The sequence below is a fragment of the Pezoporus wallicus genome, unplaced genomic scaffold, assembly GCF_028554395.1.
Source record: "Pezoporus wallicus isolate ANWC-B61680 ecotype Strahan unplaced genomic scaffold, APGP_CSIRO_Pwel_v1 contig_6484, whole genome shotgun sequence".
Classification (NCBI taxonomy): domain Eukaryota; kingdom Metazoa; phylum Chordata; class Aves; order Psittaciformes; family Psittacidae; genus Pezoporus; species Pezoporus wallicus.
Genome location: NW_026638903.1, coordinates 1,232,568 through 1,249,691, shown reverse-complemented (window position 1 = coordinate 1,249,691; position 17,124 = coordinate 1,232,568). Strand labels below are relative to the sequence as shown.

Below are 17,124 nucleotides of genomic sequence, written 5' to 3'. Positions count from 1 at the left end.
GTTTCAATATAAAGCTAAATGTAAAATGCTGTCAAGGCATCTGTAACTAAAGAAGGAAGCCTTAATAATTATTGAGCAGAACCACTACTGAAAATGTTCAAGAAAAATGAGCTTAGGTTTCAAAGATGAACTAACCACTTTTTTTCTTTTGTTTTCTACCAAAGCTGATCATCTTAGAAATCGAGAGAAATCAGTTAGAAAACCAGTTTTGTGCACAAGGTCCTTGTTGCTATGTTACCATAGATATTTGTACAAGAGAGAATCTCCCAGTGTGAGCCAAAATCTGTTCATGTAAATATTCATAAGCAGGTAAAAGAAAGAAGCAACTAGAAATATATGGAGTCTACACCATGTGTTTCCTTTGCTCTGAACATTTACCTTGTCCAGCTGCTGTAGGATCAGCAGTCAGGCACATTCAGTTTTGAGCTAAATGATGAGGATTTTTTCCTCTACTGTTCCAGCTGGTGGGCATGGTGCAGGTTCTCAGCAGTTCTGGAAGTGCTGAAGGATCCTGTGAGACTGAAATACATATTGGGGCTGCTTTGTGAGTCTGCCTATGGCACAGTGAATTGAAGAAATTGCAAGGTATAGGCAGTGCTTTAAAAATGGATGTAGTACATCACTGTCTAATTTCATGTGCTTCTGCTATCTCCCATTCTTAATGGGGAATGAAGTCTGTGAGAGAGGCACTGTGGTAATCCCCAGGTAATTAGCAAAGAAATATATTTGCTGTTGCAGTTTGGAATAGTAGATTGGTTACTGCAGATGTTAGAAAAAACTTACAAATGATGAGAGCCCCAATCTGTAGCATATGAATGATGTCTGTTCCTCATTGCTAAATTCATTCTTTGACATTCCTTGATTTTCTCTCTCTAAGGACATTGGATTTTGCCTTTGAGCATTGCCCATCTATTTGTCCCTTTTCTGTGGCCATGTTGTGCCCTTTTTTCACCCTTGCATACCTTCCTGGAGGTCCACAGAGAAAAAGATATGAATGTCAGGCATTTTGCAATTTGGAAAATGCTAAACAAACTGAAGCCTTATAGATTTGTTACCCTATGAAGACAGCCTATGCTTTAAGTATGTAAATGTGCAACAAAATGATAAAGAAACTGTGTACATTTGGCTCACTTGATTCATTAGTTTGGTGGCATATATTCTGGGAGCATGCTGTATTTTCAGTATCTTCAGACATGAAATGACAGTGTGAGCAGCATCTAAATACCAGCCTATAAATTCTAGCTCATATGCTTGAGTGTATTCCAAAAGCTGGCTTTAAAATTATTATTGCAATGCAAGTTTGGGTTCTAGTCTTACAGCCTGATCATAGTACTCAGGAGTCTTGCATCTGCACGGTTGTATCCCTTTTTCTGTCACAGCAGTTCAGGGGTCCACCTACACGGAGCAGAATGTAAGACTAGGGCCCGAATTTATGCACCATCTGCCCTTGGGCATGCATGCCAACTTTTATAAAAATCAATCACTGTATCTCTCTGAAGAGCACCCACATGAAAAAATCCCCCATGTAAGGCTGGAACTTACAATGAAGCATTCTTTATTTTTTAAATTGTCTGATACTGGATATGTTTTTTTTTTCTTGTACTAATATTCAACATGACATTATTTTGGGTGGAAGATGGCAACTCAGCCTGAGGCATGACAAAATAGCCTGAAACACACCACCTGCCGTGCCCCGTTGCTTTAATATTGTACTCTTTAATAAGAAAATGACCCCAAGTGCTTGGATGACAACTCCAAAATGGACAATAAATATCCTGTACATAAGGAAAAGCTGAAAGCTAAAGTACACTGCATAATATTGATATGGTGCAGAAGGGAATAGGAATACATTCAATTTGCCTAAGTATCTAGTAGTGACAGCCACTAACATTTGTTTAGGAAAAACACCAAGTGGATGTCTGTTTGTTAATAAATGAATGAAAAGAAATATGGGTTGCTGTGCAAATGGACATTAGAGGAGCACAGATCTTGGTTTGATGTATAAGACACAGAAAGAACCCAATCCTGGGCACTGCTAAGTGATTCTTGCAAAATGCTGAGCCCCTGCTAATTTCAGTAGGAGTTAAGCAAACTCAGCACCTGGCAAGGATGAGTCTATCTATATTTAAATATGGCACGAACACTCATCCAAGTGGATTCACTTATGATAAACTGATGCAGCCTAGAAATTACATGTTTTGTTAAATTGGGGTAATCACAAAGAGGGAGACGCTCAAATAAGCAGTCATAATTGGTACAACAGTGTCTGTTTCCTCCTTCTGATCTCGGGTCCTCCCTGAGGATTCTCTCCTAGCCTGCATCAATGAAGAGAAAGCATGTTGCATTTTTTGCAGCTTTTGACACCAAGATGACCTTTCCCTAGTTTGCTCATGAACTCCTGCTGACATTAAGCCTGCCTTTTACTGTACAGGATCCTTTATCCACCAGACATTCATAAACAATATTGAATAATATTCCTGACCAACTATTAGAATGCACAAAAAAAAAAGTTATGCTGTTATGACAAATGACCGAATAATTCATAGGGAATAATTTATTGGACAAACAGGAGCTTTTATTTTGGTGATCTAAGCACTATTCAAAAAATGCATTCCTCGCTTGAAATCATGCGTTCATTTGCTGCAAATATGTACTGGTTGTTAGATTGTTCTCAAGACATCTGTCATGAGTATGTGGCATTTAAACCTGCTGGACAGAAGGGCCAGGGGTCTGTGTTTTGCTTCCCAAGTGCATATGTATTACTTTTGAATCTAGCTCAATACGTAAAAGTAGGTTCAGTACACTGTTCCTTCATACTTTCTGATTTTTTGCAAAAACATTAACAGTAGCAATTCTAGGTCTTGCTAAGCTGTTAGGGAACTTGTTTCCTACAACATTCAGGGCAATTAAATGCAGAAAGAGCACAGATGTAGTCAAGACAGATGGAACATTTATCTTTTTTCCCAAATATCTACAGAGCAGTTTCTGACGTGTTCACCTCTGTTTAATCAGTTGTGTTCTCAATATTTTATCACTCAGAGAGTTTGAAACAGCATGGTGTTGCACACTGGGAGATATTCCCAGAACTTTAAACTCCAACCAAAATTACAAGTGGGATTTCCATCACTTCATAAAAAATATAAAAAAGATTTTAAAAGCAGCTGAGCAAAAGCAAATATGTATGTAACTGCATACTTAAGTACTCCCTCGGAGTATCGGTGTAGCCAGCAAATTCAAGGCGCCAACATCTGCTGTGGGAACATGAGGCCTTAGCGTGGGCAAACTGGAAGAGGCCATGTGAGGCCAAAGTTCATGTTGCTTTTCTGGTGACTCTCTGTTAGATACCTTGACTCTAGGTCATCTGTGAAAGGTACACATGCTGTTTGGCACGTGTCCACAGTATGACAGAGATTAAAAAATAAGGTGTGGCGAGTGATGCGTGAGAGAGGCAGTATTAGGCTACCTTGAAGTATATCTTCTTTGCAAATATATGTCTTCTGGCTTTATGCAGAAAATGTCCTGCCCAGTAATGGGTGGCATCACAGAGAGGAGCTGTGGAGTCACCCCCAGAGCAAAAAGGTGGCACAGAGACTCATTGTAAGAAAACATAACGGCATGCCATTGCCAGGAGGAGTAAGTACTTTATAACTGCGCAAATATGCAAGTGTAGGAATGTCCTACCGCTGAAGGACAGAGGTCCCCACTGCAACATGAGGTAGCCCTAGGTTACCATCTGGACTCACCCTCACAAGCAGTGGCGCTGAGGAAGCCACATGAGTCTGTGAAGCTGTGAGGCCCCAGTTAGAGCAACAGCATCCAGAGAACCTAGACAAAACATCCCCTGCATTCATTTCTCAGTGAGTTTGTTTGGATTTTGTTCCTTGTCAGTATCTTTCCTAAAATCATTTCCCTATCTCATTCTCTGATGTTGGATTTTACATTGCTGGTATTTTAAAAACTTCTGGCATTTCAGTTAGGCTGTTTGGATGAGTCACTATAAGAAAATGGTTATGTGACAGGGAACTGCTGTCCTTCTTGCAGTGTATTGCTGTTTCAGTGAATGCACCAGCAGGAGAAATTTGTGGGGGTGATATCTGCATCACCCTTTAACCTCTATTTTCTCCTCTGTGGTCTCCACTCCTAATCCATGGCATTCCAGTTGTAGGCATCATTCTTCCTCATTGCATGTCTGCTTGCTTGAATGTAGACTATTTATTTTAGCGTCATTTATGTGTACTCTCACTTGCTTCCCATTCAGCTTGCCTCTTGCCTTTAACAGCTCCAGTACATGCAGACTCTTCTGTGTTGGTGTTTTTTATCCCAGGCACCACCTTCTTGGTTGTTGCTTTGTTTGCCTTTTTTTTGGCTTTTTTTTTTTTTTCCCTCTTAGTAGGACATGACAGATCACTTGTGTTAGGAGAGAACTCCTCTCCTTCCATTACTATGTGGTACAAAACCTGTTCAACAAGACCTTTCTAGATTTGAATATAGATAGCTGGTATCTCCATCTTTGCTGGAAATCAACTGACACAAACAAATTCTCAAAGGAAGTTGTTAATGAGATTTGAGCTGAAAGGCTCTTCTTTGGACTTATGTAGGTTTCTCAGTATGGATTGTCACAACAGCTGTATGGTCACAAAGAGCCATTGATAAGCCTGGTACAGGCACTTGATCAGCTATTTTACTATTATCTTCATTCTCAGGGATTAAAAAACTATTGGCTTGACCATTTTAAAATTACACAAGTTCAAAAAAGTATATGCTGCGTGATTTAACAGATTTCTTTTTAAATCATATATAAATTAAAAGCTTCTTAATTTAAAAATGTATCTTTGGCTGAGGTACTTAATGTTGAAAAGTGGTTACTCAGCATGTAAAGTACCATAAGTACTTTTCATAAGAATTTTTATGGTGTAACAAATTTTTTAAATGGTTATTTACACAATAGCTCCTGATGGCTTGCCGTTATAGTTTATCAAATCAATAATCAATGTTCTTAAAAATCACTTAATTAAAATTTATGTAATCCACATTATAGGAAAGATCAGGTAATGTATAGTTACATCGAAAGCTTAATAGCTCCTTTAAACTGTTAAGGTCCTCTACTTGTAGTCTTGTGTACTTCTATGATGGACTTTTCCATTACTTAAATCCCTTAAAACCCAAAGAAATTAATGCCACCAAACATCGCTAAGTTGCTGACAAGTCACCTCTAATGACAAGTTTTTGAATGGCAAGTGGGGCAGAGTATGACACAGATTTACCTTTAAAAATATGTCAGATTGAAATATGTGGCTCTATAGGTTTTTTCGTTTCCTCTAACTCCACTTCACTGGAATGCTGGGTCACAACTGCTGGCTTCTCAGTTGTATGGTTTCGTGGTCTGTGCTTGGTTCAATCAACTGTATTTTAATTAACGGCAAGAATGCCTACTGCCCAAGTAGGTATTCTTTGAAGTTTTAAATTGAAACACCTTAGATATTTGGCTTAATAATAGCTTAGTGCCTTAACATTACAGGCTTAATGTTTATACTACAAGCTCTGTCATGCTACAATTGAATATGTCCATTAGCGTGAGTGGAGCAGGAGCTTACTTCAAGAGAGATTCTTTCCCACTAAGGATTAGATCTTGAAATCTGCAGTCATGAGAGAGCAATCTCATTTGATTTTAGTGGGTTTGAGTAGGTAAATAACAATACTTGTGGGGACACCTCAGGGTCAGGTCTTGTTTTGGCTGTTGTTTAAATGTCAGCACTTGTCAACACTTATCACATCAGTATTAGGGACTTGTACTTGTTTTTCCTTAAAGTAAGGATACCATATATTACACATGATGATTGTTAGCAAATGTTGACTTCTGCTATATCCTTTGAAATGTTTGTTGAGGCATCCAACAGTTCTTTCAGAAGAGCAGCAGTCACAGCTGTGCCAATTTGATGTTTGCTAACATCATGCTGTTGAACTTTCAAATGTACAAAAATGAAGATGGAAAAGCAGAAAAAAAGCATGATTTTTCTTCTCCCCACCCCCAATAGCAACTGCAATTGCCACTGTGGAAAAGTCTATAGCAAAGATGCTCAGACATATATCGGGAAGAAGAGTCTTATACAGCCTCAGTGTGATTTTCTGTTCAATTTAAGCTGCAGCCAGCCATGCAGAAAGAGGAAGAGTTGTCTTGCCTCAGCCTAGGCCCCATGTCCTCACGTGGCTCTAGGAACACTTTGTCCACAAAATTAGTTTGGTCAGCTGATTTGAATGCAAACTGATTAGGGAAAGAGATGTGTGCAGATGGCAAGAGGAGACAGAAGTGGGAAATGCATTTGTAACAGAGATGCTCTTTTGGGAGACTGCTGAGAAAATGGAAGGAAGTTGTAAATGCAGGGAGGCTAGAAGAGAAAGCCCAGGGAACAGACACTGATTGACTTCTAGGGGAAGCCATGGGTAAGAGAGAGACCTTAATTTGCTGTCAATTCAGATTCAGGTATTACTTCAGAGATGTTAGGAAATTTAATCAATAATGTGTGCAAGTGCCATATTTTATGTGTTTGTATGGAGTCAATTAAGGCAAGCTGATGTAAGATACAATTGGAGTTTAGAACCCTTCAAAGGTCATATTTTTGTTTGTTTCTGTTGCCACATGTCCCAGAAGAATGAACTATAATCCTAGTTTACTCTGGGTAAATAGGGTTGTGGAGCCTAAAAATATAGAAACCCTTTAGTTCTGTTCTTCTGCAGGTATTATGGGTTCATACTAAGAATCACACCAATGAAGTGAGGGATAAAGAGAGTGAGGATGTACAGAGAGGGTGAATCAGGTTAAGGCTAGAGAATATCTGAATCCCTTGCTCTGAGAATACATGTGGGGTGGAAATCTTCCCAGAGAAGGGACTGGAACTTTAAGAAACACACACACACACAAAAAAAAAAACACAAAAAAAAACCCCCAACCAACAAACCCCAAAAACCTCCAAATCCTTGGCTTCAGGAAACCTGTCTCCAAGAAGTACTCGAGACTAGTTGGATCCCACACTCTATACAGAGCAACAGTTTCACCCATAGTCATTTATATAATTATAACCTTGCTTCTCCTTTCACCTTCAGAGTGGGAGGTTTTGTAATTCTTGCTAATTTCAGACAGATCTCCCACTGTTTCATGATGAACACTTTATATAACACAAGTATTTCTGTGTGGCTAATGTTTTTAAAGCTGTGCTTGAATTTTTCATGGATGATAGGTCATTTTCTCTCCTTCAGCAGTTGAAAGAAACCAAAGACTCTGTGCTGCTCACAGTTTAAAAGTTTGGCCATTTCTGGCAGCAAATAGGGCAGGCCTGGACCTGTGAGACCTTTAATGGCGGCTTTGCTTAAGTTGATGTGGTCTGGATGGTCAGTGCTTGAACTAATGAATTATAAAGGAGACCTCAGACAAAGACAGCAGGAACTGAGAGACAGTTGCAGAGTGTGTAGTGGTATGCAGCAGTTTAATACAGAGTTATCCAGGCTAGCTCATTTATCAGGGAATTACAAGTACATCAGCATGCTCTCCTGATATTTCTGGGATAACACTCAGCTAAGACGCATGAGATGTCTCCAGTAATACAGGTATGTCTACGTACTGTGTCGTATAAACTTATCCTCAGGTTGAAGTAGGACATGCTCAGCAAATTCAGGTTATATGTATGTGTATATATTTCCCCTGTAAAAACAAAGCATAAGTGCTGACAGTCATCCGGTTTTACTTCATTGCAATCAGGCTGCAGTTTCTTGACTCGTTCTTTCCCTCCCAGCAATGCTTTTGTCTCCCCTGCTTTGTGTGCTTTATCCGTGTTTGGAAGAATATGACATCCATGAAATCCTTTTCTTGTGCTACCAGTTTGACAGGATCTGAAACCAGCTTTCTCACATGATATCAATAAAACCAGTAACTGGAGAAAAGGTACCCAAAATGATAGTTTTTTTTAATTTTGTGAACAAAAAAAGACATGAAGAGGTAGCCAGAAAACAGTCAAGTGCACTATGAATCACTGCAGGGATACAAACAAAATTTCTTAATGATAGAGTTCTCACTGATAAATTCTGTTTGTCTTTACCTCTAGAGTTGCCTCTGCTAATGACAAGCAACTCTGCTTGGAACTTATTTGCATAAGTTCCACTCGTCCACACTATGTATGAGTGGATGAGAGAAAGTGAGGCTGCCCTGAGACTGTATCCCCATGACAACCCCATTTAATGGATTACCAAGAGCCAAGAGAATATTGAACAAAAAGTCTCTTCCAGTGTGGCTAGTGGAGCACCAGTGCAGACATTGTCACATAAGACTACTACAGTCAGCAGGGAAGAAAGATTTGAAAAGAGACCAATGGATGGGGTTAGTCTTATTAAATGTATATCTCTACTTATGAGTTAAGCAACCTTGGTTTCGTTTAGTAGTGGGAAAAACATGAGTCTTCATTTGTCCAGATTAATTTCCCATTAAATAAGTCTAATGGGAGCCTTTAGTGATTCATTCAGGTTTGAACATTTAAACTAGAGATACCTAAAGTAAGATGAGATAAATACCATCTTAGTCCCCACTGTTGATACTTCACTACACTGGAAAATAACTACTCAAAAATTCAGAGACACAAAAGCTGTTCTGTATGAAAACACAAAAAAGTGTCATATCATGTCAAGAGAATTGCTACATTAAGTCAAATCCTCCTTTCCCTCAGACTGCTGAAAACATAAGTGAGAAAAGTTCCACCAATGTAAAAGGATGCAGGTGAAGGCCCAGAAATTGAGTTGTCTATTACTTTTTGATTAACTGGCCTTCCTGATTCACAACCAGCTGTGAATTGAGACATATTTGTTTAATGGAATAATCATTTTAATAATTAATTTTACATTAGATTAGAACTACAATTCGATGTCTATGTTACACTTCAAACTCAGAAGTAACTGGTTGCAAGGTTTTGTTCTAACACTAGTCAGGTCAGATTCCCTAAGAAGTCTGTACAAGTAGCTCTGTTGAGGCAGGTAGGACTGCTGAAAATATGAGAAGCAAAGTAGGGCTTGGCATGTAGTTAGTTAAATGACAGTCAGTTGTTTAGTGGATTGAAAAGCTATGCCTAAATTGTAGGACATGGAGCTGGAATCTTGCCGTGTCTGGGCTTCACATCAGAATGAAAACCAGGCATGTACCTTTCTGTGTCAGTCTGAATGGCACCCTGCTATCATGGAAGAGGAGAGAAGTTGGAAGCTGTCATACTTTCTGACAAGTCCTCAGTGTAAATGACTTGGGATGCGGACAGAAAGGTGCACCACATTGCAGATCTCATATGGTCATAGGAATCATGCCTGTTGTGTTCAGCATCTGTTCATGGTCATGTGGTAATGATTAAGTTGTTTTCATTTAATATCTGGATATGTAAAAGTGGTTAGATTTAAAGTGTTTTTTTTTCTCACGTAGGTTAGTATCTGTAGCACATACATACACAAACCACTGCAACAACAGTGTCTGAGAAGAGATGCAAGTATTTAATGTGTAGTGGGTATTAACTTCTCTCACAGGCATGCCCTGTTTGGTCTGGAGAAGGCTTAGAGTGCAGGAGGTGAGAAATTAAAGAAAAGTTTGTGCTGCTTGTGGGTTGCATGGTTAAAGGAAGCATCTTAGTATTCAGCATTCAGGCTGCCATTTTCCTTAAATGCTCAGTTAATAAGAAAAGGGTTTGACTTTCTTTTTTTGAAGATAATATAAGCCAGCAGATCAGAGGGCCACAGTCAGTCTGTAATCAGCAGGATTTTTCAGCTGTACTAAATCTCTATCAGCATAAATCAAAGCAAGTAACCGTAAGTATAATGTGAAGATTCCTGTATCTGGAGTTCATCCAGCACCTGCAAATGGTGTTCTGCATTTCCAACCTTCCTGTTCCTTCAGTCAATCCAGTACCCCGCCTTACAAAACAGCTTCTCCCCTAAGCACCCGTGTTGAGAGAGGGGAAGATGAAACTGATATTAACCCCTCATATACAGAGGATTAGCCAGTTTGTTCCTGTACAACTATTCTGGAAGCTATCATGCTGCAATACTTTTTATGAACTCTAAAGGAACTTATTTCAGTTGAATAATGGTTAATTTACAGCCAGAGCTTAAAAGGGCAGAAAAAGATAGCAGCACAATTGGGTTCAGTGCATGATGGGGAAAAATAAATATCTCACAGAAAGAGACATCTGAAATTCAGATCACATTGAGATGCAAAGAAAGCTGTGAAAAGCAGTGGGAGGGTGATTGTATTCCAATTAGATTTCTTCTGCTCATATAAAACAGTCTTGAACTGAAAGTTAATCATCTGATTTATGGATCTTGGGAGGAGTGAAACCCTATGAGCTCCTGAACAATGAGAGGCAAATGAGATGGAGGGGAAGAAAAACAGAGTATTTCTGAGACTGTGCTTCTGAGGAAGAAACAAAGATAATAAAGTCTAAACATGCTCTTGGTTTAAAAATTTACCTTAGTGCTATCCTCCTCTTAAACTCATGTTTTTGCCATACAAAAAAGTTGCCTTTCTTGGCCAAAGCTGTCAAAAGCAGCTTATGATTTCATGCGTCACAATCTTTTGGGCACTTGATAAAAATATTTCTACAAGGTTTCTGCAAGACCTTCCAGAATTATGTTGCCATGGTGGGTTTATATTTATTTGATTGGTCATAAGCAATCTGACATCTGATCTGGGCTTAGGTCACATGTAAAAGCATGTGTATTCTTCATCTGAATCCTTTTAAAAGCATTCCATGGACAAATTATATGAAGATTACTGTCAGCCAAAAGGGAACAACAAGATTCTTGTAAAAGCCCTGCTCAGCGACAGGGTTTGGGGCACTGTCAGGTCAGTGATAGGAGGACTGCCTGGCACCAGCAAGGATCCATTTATATGCTCTTATTTTTCCTTCAATTAATCCATCAGTAGCTAGCCCTCAGAAATGAAATACCAGGGGCATTTGTGAAATGAGCAATAGAATAGATGTGACATATCATAGATGCCATTTCTTTCTTTCACTCTTGGGTCTCAGCCTTCTGCCCAGATCTGCTGCTGGGACTGATGCAGCAAAGCTGAGTCCAAGCAGGACAAAAATGATATTGGTAGATAGAGAACAATACTCTCAAAATTTTTCAGTTACGCTGTCTTCAGATGAAGACATATACCTATGACTGGCAAGCCATTACCATAGTTAGGCTGCTTATGTAGAAGTATTTATAGACAGCATTTTCTACCAAGATAGATAAAATACTTTTCTTCATTGGATAATACTAACTCTTCCATTTCAACCCAAAACCACACTATCTCAAATTTGAACCTAGAGTCTTGTTTCCACTACACTGCAGTACTTTAAGTGTCAGCCTGAATGTTTAATGGGTTATTTAACTGGATTACATTTCAGGATGCATGTTTGACCTGAAGGTCCAGGTCAAACCTACAAGTTTGCAAGTTGAGGTCTGGGTATCAGTTATTAGTACTTTTTGCACCTTTAGTGGACATGTTTTGACCTGAAGTTCTTTAGCACCTGCAGGTGGGGAGGGGGGGGAATAATCTATTTTATCAGTAAAGTTGGCTGCTACTATGACTTTTCCCCTAGTTTCTCTATTAGTTTGCACAGAGTGATGAGGCAAAGTCAAAATCTTGCTCCTGATTTTCAATACATTTCCTGGGCTGCATACTGAATACCTAGAACCTTTTCCAAAGAGCTGCTGATAATCTTCCATCTTAACCTTCAGACCCACCTTTCAGTGGGAAAGAGGTGCAGCTTCCCACCCTTCAGTGGGAAAGAGCCTGTTATCTCTTTCTCAGCCAGAAGCATACACTGACATATGTGTTAACATTTTCTTCTGTTGTTCCACTCCTGTGCATCAGGAAGCAGAGCTAAGTCCCTAATTGATTATTTCTATTTTCTTAATAGGAACTATTTATAGTCAGAAATTGTCTTTAGCAGCCATCTGTTCCTTATGCTACTCCATACATACCCTCATCCCTGACCTGAAGTAACCATCTTTTCTTCAAGGAAAGGGGGTTTAAAATATTCATGTTGGCTAGGTCTTCAATAAACTCTTAATTGGTATCACAATCTCCCACACAAAAGTGGTTAGTTCCTTCTTTAGACTTTCAGCATTTGAAATATTTACTATAGTCAATGAGGGCACGTTTCACCTCACAGGACAGAAAATCTACTTGAAAAAAATTTCATGTGTTCAGGCTTGCATTTCTGAAGAACACTGAAACTTCCACCATTTGAAATGCAAAAATGAACTTACCTGAGAAAGCACTGTTAGCATGTTAGACTAATACTGTATTTCTTGTAACTGTGACTGTTTCCATTGTGGTCACAACAGGGAAGATGTAGAAATCTTGATGACGGGTAAACTATAGTCTCTCGTGTTTTGAATTCTAAGGTTGTTTAGTCATCCATTCTTTCATATGACTGAGAACTGAGGACTTGAATCAGTAGCTCATGCACAGGCATCCTGTACCATTTAAGATGCCCTAAGGTAGATATCCAGCCTGGGACTCAACTAATGCTCCATACAGTCACAAGCCTTTGGCTGCACCAGCCAGCCTTGTGAAGACACTCCCAACGCCTAAACTGAACTGAACCGAACCGCTAACCCTGAACCATCTTCCCCCAGCTGAACCACCTCATCTCCTGCTCCTCAAATGGAGCAACAGACACAAAGAGCTAAAATGTTGATGCAATTCATGAGCTTCCTTCTTCAAAAGAAATTGTACACCCCACCACCTAGTCATAGCAATCTGCTGAACAAGCACCAAGTGTAGACCAATAAATGAAAGGAAACTGAGAGGTCAGTACAGGTCATTATTTTCACATACCTTTGAATAATGAGGGCATCACATGTCAGCCAGAGGAGAACAAAATGTCACATTCTCCAGCTAAAGGTCATCATCGGTCATAGGTCACAGAAGGGAGGCCAGGAAATAACCTATGAGGTTAGGATGAGTGCACAAAGAAAGGGCAACAAATGTCAATGAAAGCATGCAGCTGTTGTGAGATGAAACAACTGAGGCACCCTTTTGTGCTGACACAGGCTTAAAAAATGTCTTTGCTGACAATTTTTTTTTTAACTGGCACTTTTATAGGACATTGACATTAACGTACCCAACCCTGAATTAGCCTTTTCTGAAAGCAACAGTTTGGAAGTTAAGTGCTGCATTTTCCAAAGAATCATAAGCAAGACATTATTATTTCAAGTGATTGATGTTACAGTGGGCTTCTAGCACCAAATTCAAGTTTCATTCTCAATCCTTGCATCTGGACAGTGTGACAGCAATCAGAAACAAATGGAGGTGGCAGTCTGCATTGCAGTAAGATCTTTTGAAAACTTTTTGCCTTTACCAACAGTCAGATGTGTCATTCCATATTTAATACATCGCATTGCATTTATCTGATTGTTTTAATTCATGGGTTTCAGAAAGGTTGATTTCAGGGTTGCCCCTGAAGTGATGACAAGCATTTGAGGGGCAATGATACAGTAAAACGATAATGAATAGTTTAGGAATATGTGGAAACATATCCAAAATGAGAGACGCCCACAATTTCTGATGAGTGAGCTGTGTACTTGACTCATCTGTCTTTTGCTTTTTCCCCTGAGCAGCAGCACAATACTATTTTCTCTTGTCATTGTGAGTGTAAACCTGACAGTCTTACCATCATGAAATAACATGATCATACCAGGAATGCATATTAGATGAAGGACTGCTATATCTCCCATACCTATCATACTGGACAACACATGCAAAGAGACTGTCAAAACCAAAAAAACCTCAAAAAATCTTTGCAGTGATATGTCCATTGTGGTTGGGCAACTTTGCAGGATTAATGCTATCAAAAATGGCTTAACTCATGATGAAATGCCCATTGTCCAAGTATTGTATATTTACATTACTTTACATTACATTACATTAAACAGAAAGAACACGATCCAGAGATAAGAAAAAGGTAAACTGGAAATACAGGATTGTTGCCTTTTGTTTTAAGCTTTTGCAGTTGATTAGCATATGACATAAGACTGAAATAAAGACCCTCTCTGTGCTTTGGCTCTGCTTCTGGATCAAAGAACCCTGATATCTGGTATGATCTGGTTAGAAATTCTCAGGGGATGCGCTAACTTTAAAATTACTCCTGTTGCTGATGGAGCAGTCAAGGTTTTTTTCAAAACACCTGAATAATTGGTTTCTCAGGTCATTTTGTATTTAAGATTATTTTTTTTTTAATAAAACAAGAAAGCAACCGAACTCAAGAGTTCCAAGAAAGAACTAAGTTTCTTCTTTTTATTCATCATTGGCTACATACTTCTAATCTGAATTCCACCCCACACCCCTTTTTTTCCTGATAAATTTTGAACAGCTGTGGGGTTTTACTGCTTTTCTTGAGGTTGGCTTTAGCTTTGCAAAGATGCAAACATTTTTCTTTTTAACTGGCACTGCTCAGATTTGCATATCCCCAGTAGTCCTAGTGAAGTCACAGATCTAACTCATTGCACTCCCTCCAAAATCTTGAGGTCAGTGCTTTTGTCTTTGTCTGTAACAAGACAGGATTTTTCCCTGTAAATTTCAGCAGAAGTAGAGTGCAGAAGAACTAAGCATCCATGCAAATCGGAACATGGGACACAGGCTGAATAATCATTCCATTAGATTGTATTCTGACAGGGATTATTTACAAGCTCTATTTAGTTTAATTATGTCTTATACCTGTATACTCTTCCTTATTTTGGGTGTGTAATTGTCCACCTAAGAAACATGCCATTCTTTTGGCTGCCAGGTTGACTGTCTGAATTACAAGCAGAGAACAGTTTTCAGGCAGGTTTGAGTGAAATCTGTTTGTATTTGAGTTTAGAATACTCTTTCTCCAACATGCCTTTAAATAAAAGCCGCTCTGATTAATGTTAGTGGAAGAGAGGCTGAAACCTGCTCAACTGTGGCTGAATTGGAGTTTGCAGACGCTCCCACAAAGCATTTCCCATTGCTCATTCTATCTATGTGTAATTCTACTCTCAGTAAACTCAAAGGTTCTAGGGATTTTTTATTCTGAGTATGTGCAAAGCTATGTCCAAGAAATCTCCTTTCCATTACAGTTCTATGTTTTTCCTACTCCTTTCAAACAGGTCAGAATTACAAGCAAAATGAATTAACTTTAGGGTTTCTGAAGTTAATAGTATCAGAGATTCGCATTTTTTTATTACTTAAGACCAAAATATGGTAGTTTTGGTTAGAAATGTTTTAGAAAAATACTCTCTAAATCCAAGACTGTTGTTGATTTTTTTTCTTTCTTTTTTCTTTCTCAAGAATAATCTTTGCCAAGCCTAATTCTGATTCAGCAGAATCAATAAATAAATAAGATTGTCTTTAAGTTGCAGAAAACTGCAATCAGTATGCTGCTGTGACCCATTGAACAACCAAAGGGCACTGGCCAATTCAGTCCCATCTCATTGTCATTACTGATACTATGGTGACTCTGGGCTACACCCAAGTAAGGTGAGTCAGAACTCTACAATAAATATTGTAGGTCAAATGCTGAAGAGGCTTTGCCCTTACAAGCACATTATATAATACTAAATATATATATGCAAGTGCTGAGTTAAAAAGTGACTTTAACATGTCTTATCTATATGGAGGTCATTGAACCCTCTTTGAAAAGTCTTTTTTTTCTGATGCCATCTGCTTTTCTCATGATTTTTGCTCCCCTCAACCCATTTAAAATGGATGTGTACTCAATCTTGAGCTAAGCATTCTTGCAATGATTGAGAAATGTCTAAGGTCAGAGCTTACAAAGAATTCATAAGGGAAGCAGTAGGCATAAAAGAGAGGTGCTTTTTTATGGAGAGTTCATGAGCCTCTGTATGAATTGGGCATGACATATTCATGTTAGTGACTTCATTTATTTTATGTGGCTCCAAATAATTGATACCGGTACAGTGATAAAAGTACAGAGACTTCACTGCCAGAATTGCGATAATGAAGAGCCTCCCTGCTGATTCCATTCATGGGACTGCTAGTCTGCTGGGAAAGACCTCTGATGAAAACTGGGATGCAGCAAATGCCATAAAATAATCAAAGGCACAAAGACTTTTACCTGAGGGGTGCTTGGTCAGGGAGTGATTCAGGGTGGCAGAGGGAAAAGAGGGAAAACTGCATTAGCTGACAAACCAGGTACAGATTGTAAAAAAATCTGACCCCAAAAGTGAGGACCATGTTATATGCAGAAATCTTCTGCATCTTTGGAACAGAGTCCAATTATGTGGCTTCAACAGCTAGTTAACTAATATATCAACAGTGCTTCTTACCTTGCTGAATGAAGTTCAGACTTACTTCCTCATCTACCAGCCATTTGTTCTCTCTGCCTTAGATTGTGAGCTTTCAGAAACAGCAGCTGTCTCTTTATTATATGCTTAGCACAATGGGCTCCCCGTTTGGGCAATAGAAAATAATCATCTAGACTCAAGACAGCCATACAAGTGCCAAAACACAGTTGATCTCAGGAGTCCTAGAGAGGAACTGAATATTAATATGAATCTAAAATCCTTTCTAAGCAAAAATCTTATTTGTCAAAGCTGCTCATTTGTTTCACTTCATGTAAGTGTGTCAATGGCTGATTAAAATTCATAAATGTGCAGCAGAGTTACTGGATAAATGTTGAGTTATTGTTTACATATCAGAGTGCACTGAAGGCAGGAGCCTAGATGTGAAAAATTGTGTCGAGAGGAAAGGACCACAGTATAAGTCACTGTTAAGACACACTCACCAAACAATCCACAATGTCTCTGTGTAAACTCTGCTAGTGATTAATGATCTGTTACAATACAATAAAATAAATAAAATGCCTCTTATTTACAGCCCTTGTTTACATAGCTTCAGTTTCCAGTGACTGCATGTCTTGATGATTTTTTCCTACTAGATAAAAGTTTCTGCTATCAGAAATTATTTCCTCATGTCAGTTATTATGAGCTATGATCAGGTTTCCTTAATTCTACTTGCTGTGCTTTCTCTTCATTACATCCATGTTACTTAGCTGTCTTTATGTCTGGGGTACTTGTAATTCAAAATTTGGATCATAGCACGTTGTGTCCTTTTTCCAGTCT

At 38.8% G+C, this 17,124-nt stretch overlaps 1 long non-coding RNA gene across 1 annotated transcript in view; it reads right to left on the bottom strand.

The window, feature by feature from the left end:
- Window positions 1–408: 408 nt before the first annotated feature.
- Window positions 409–17,124, bottom strand: part of LOC130601157 (uncharacterized) — a 42,397-nt gene continuing 25,681 nt past the window's right edge. The window contains exons 2-4 of the long non-coding RNA XR_008972609.1: window positions 12,860–12,969; window positions 7,532–7,696; window positions 409–519 (exon numbers count right to left, since the gene is read on the bottom strand). This is a non-coding gene — a long non-coding RNA (uncharacterized LOC130601157). The remainder of the gene's footprint in view (window positions 520–7,531; window positions 7,697–12,859; window positions 12,970–17,124) is intronic.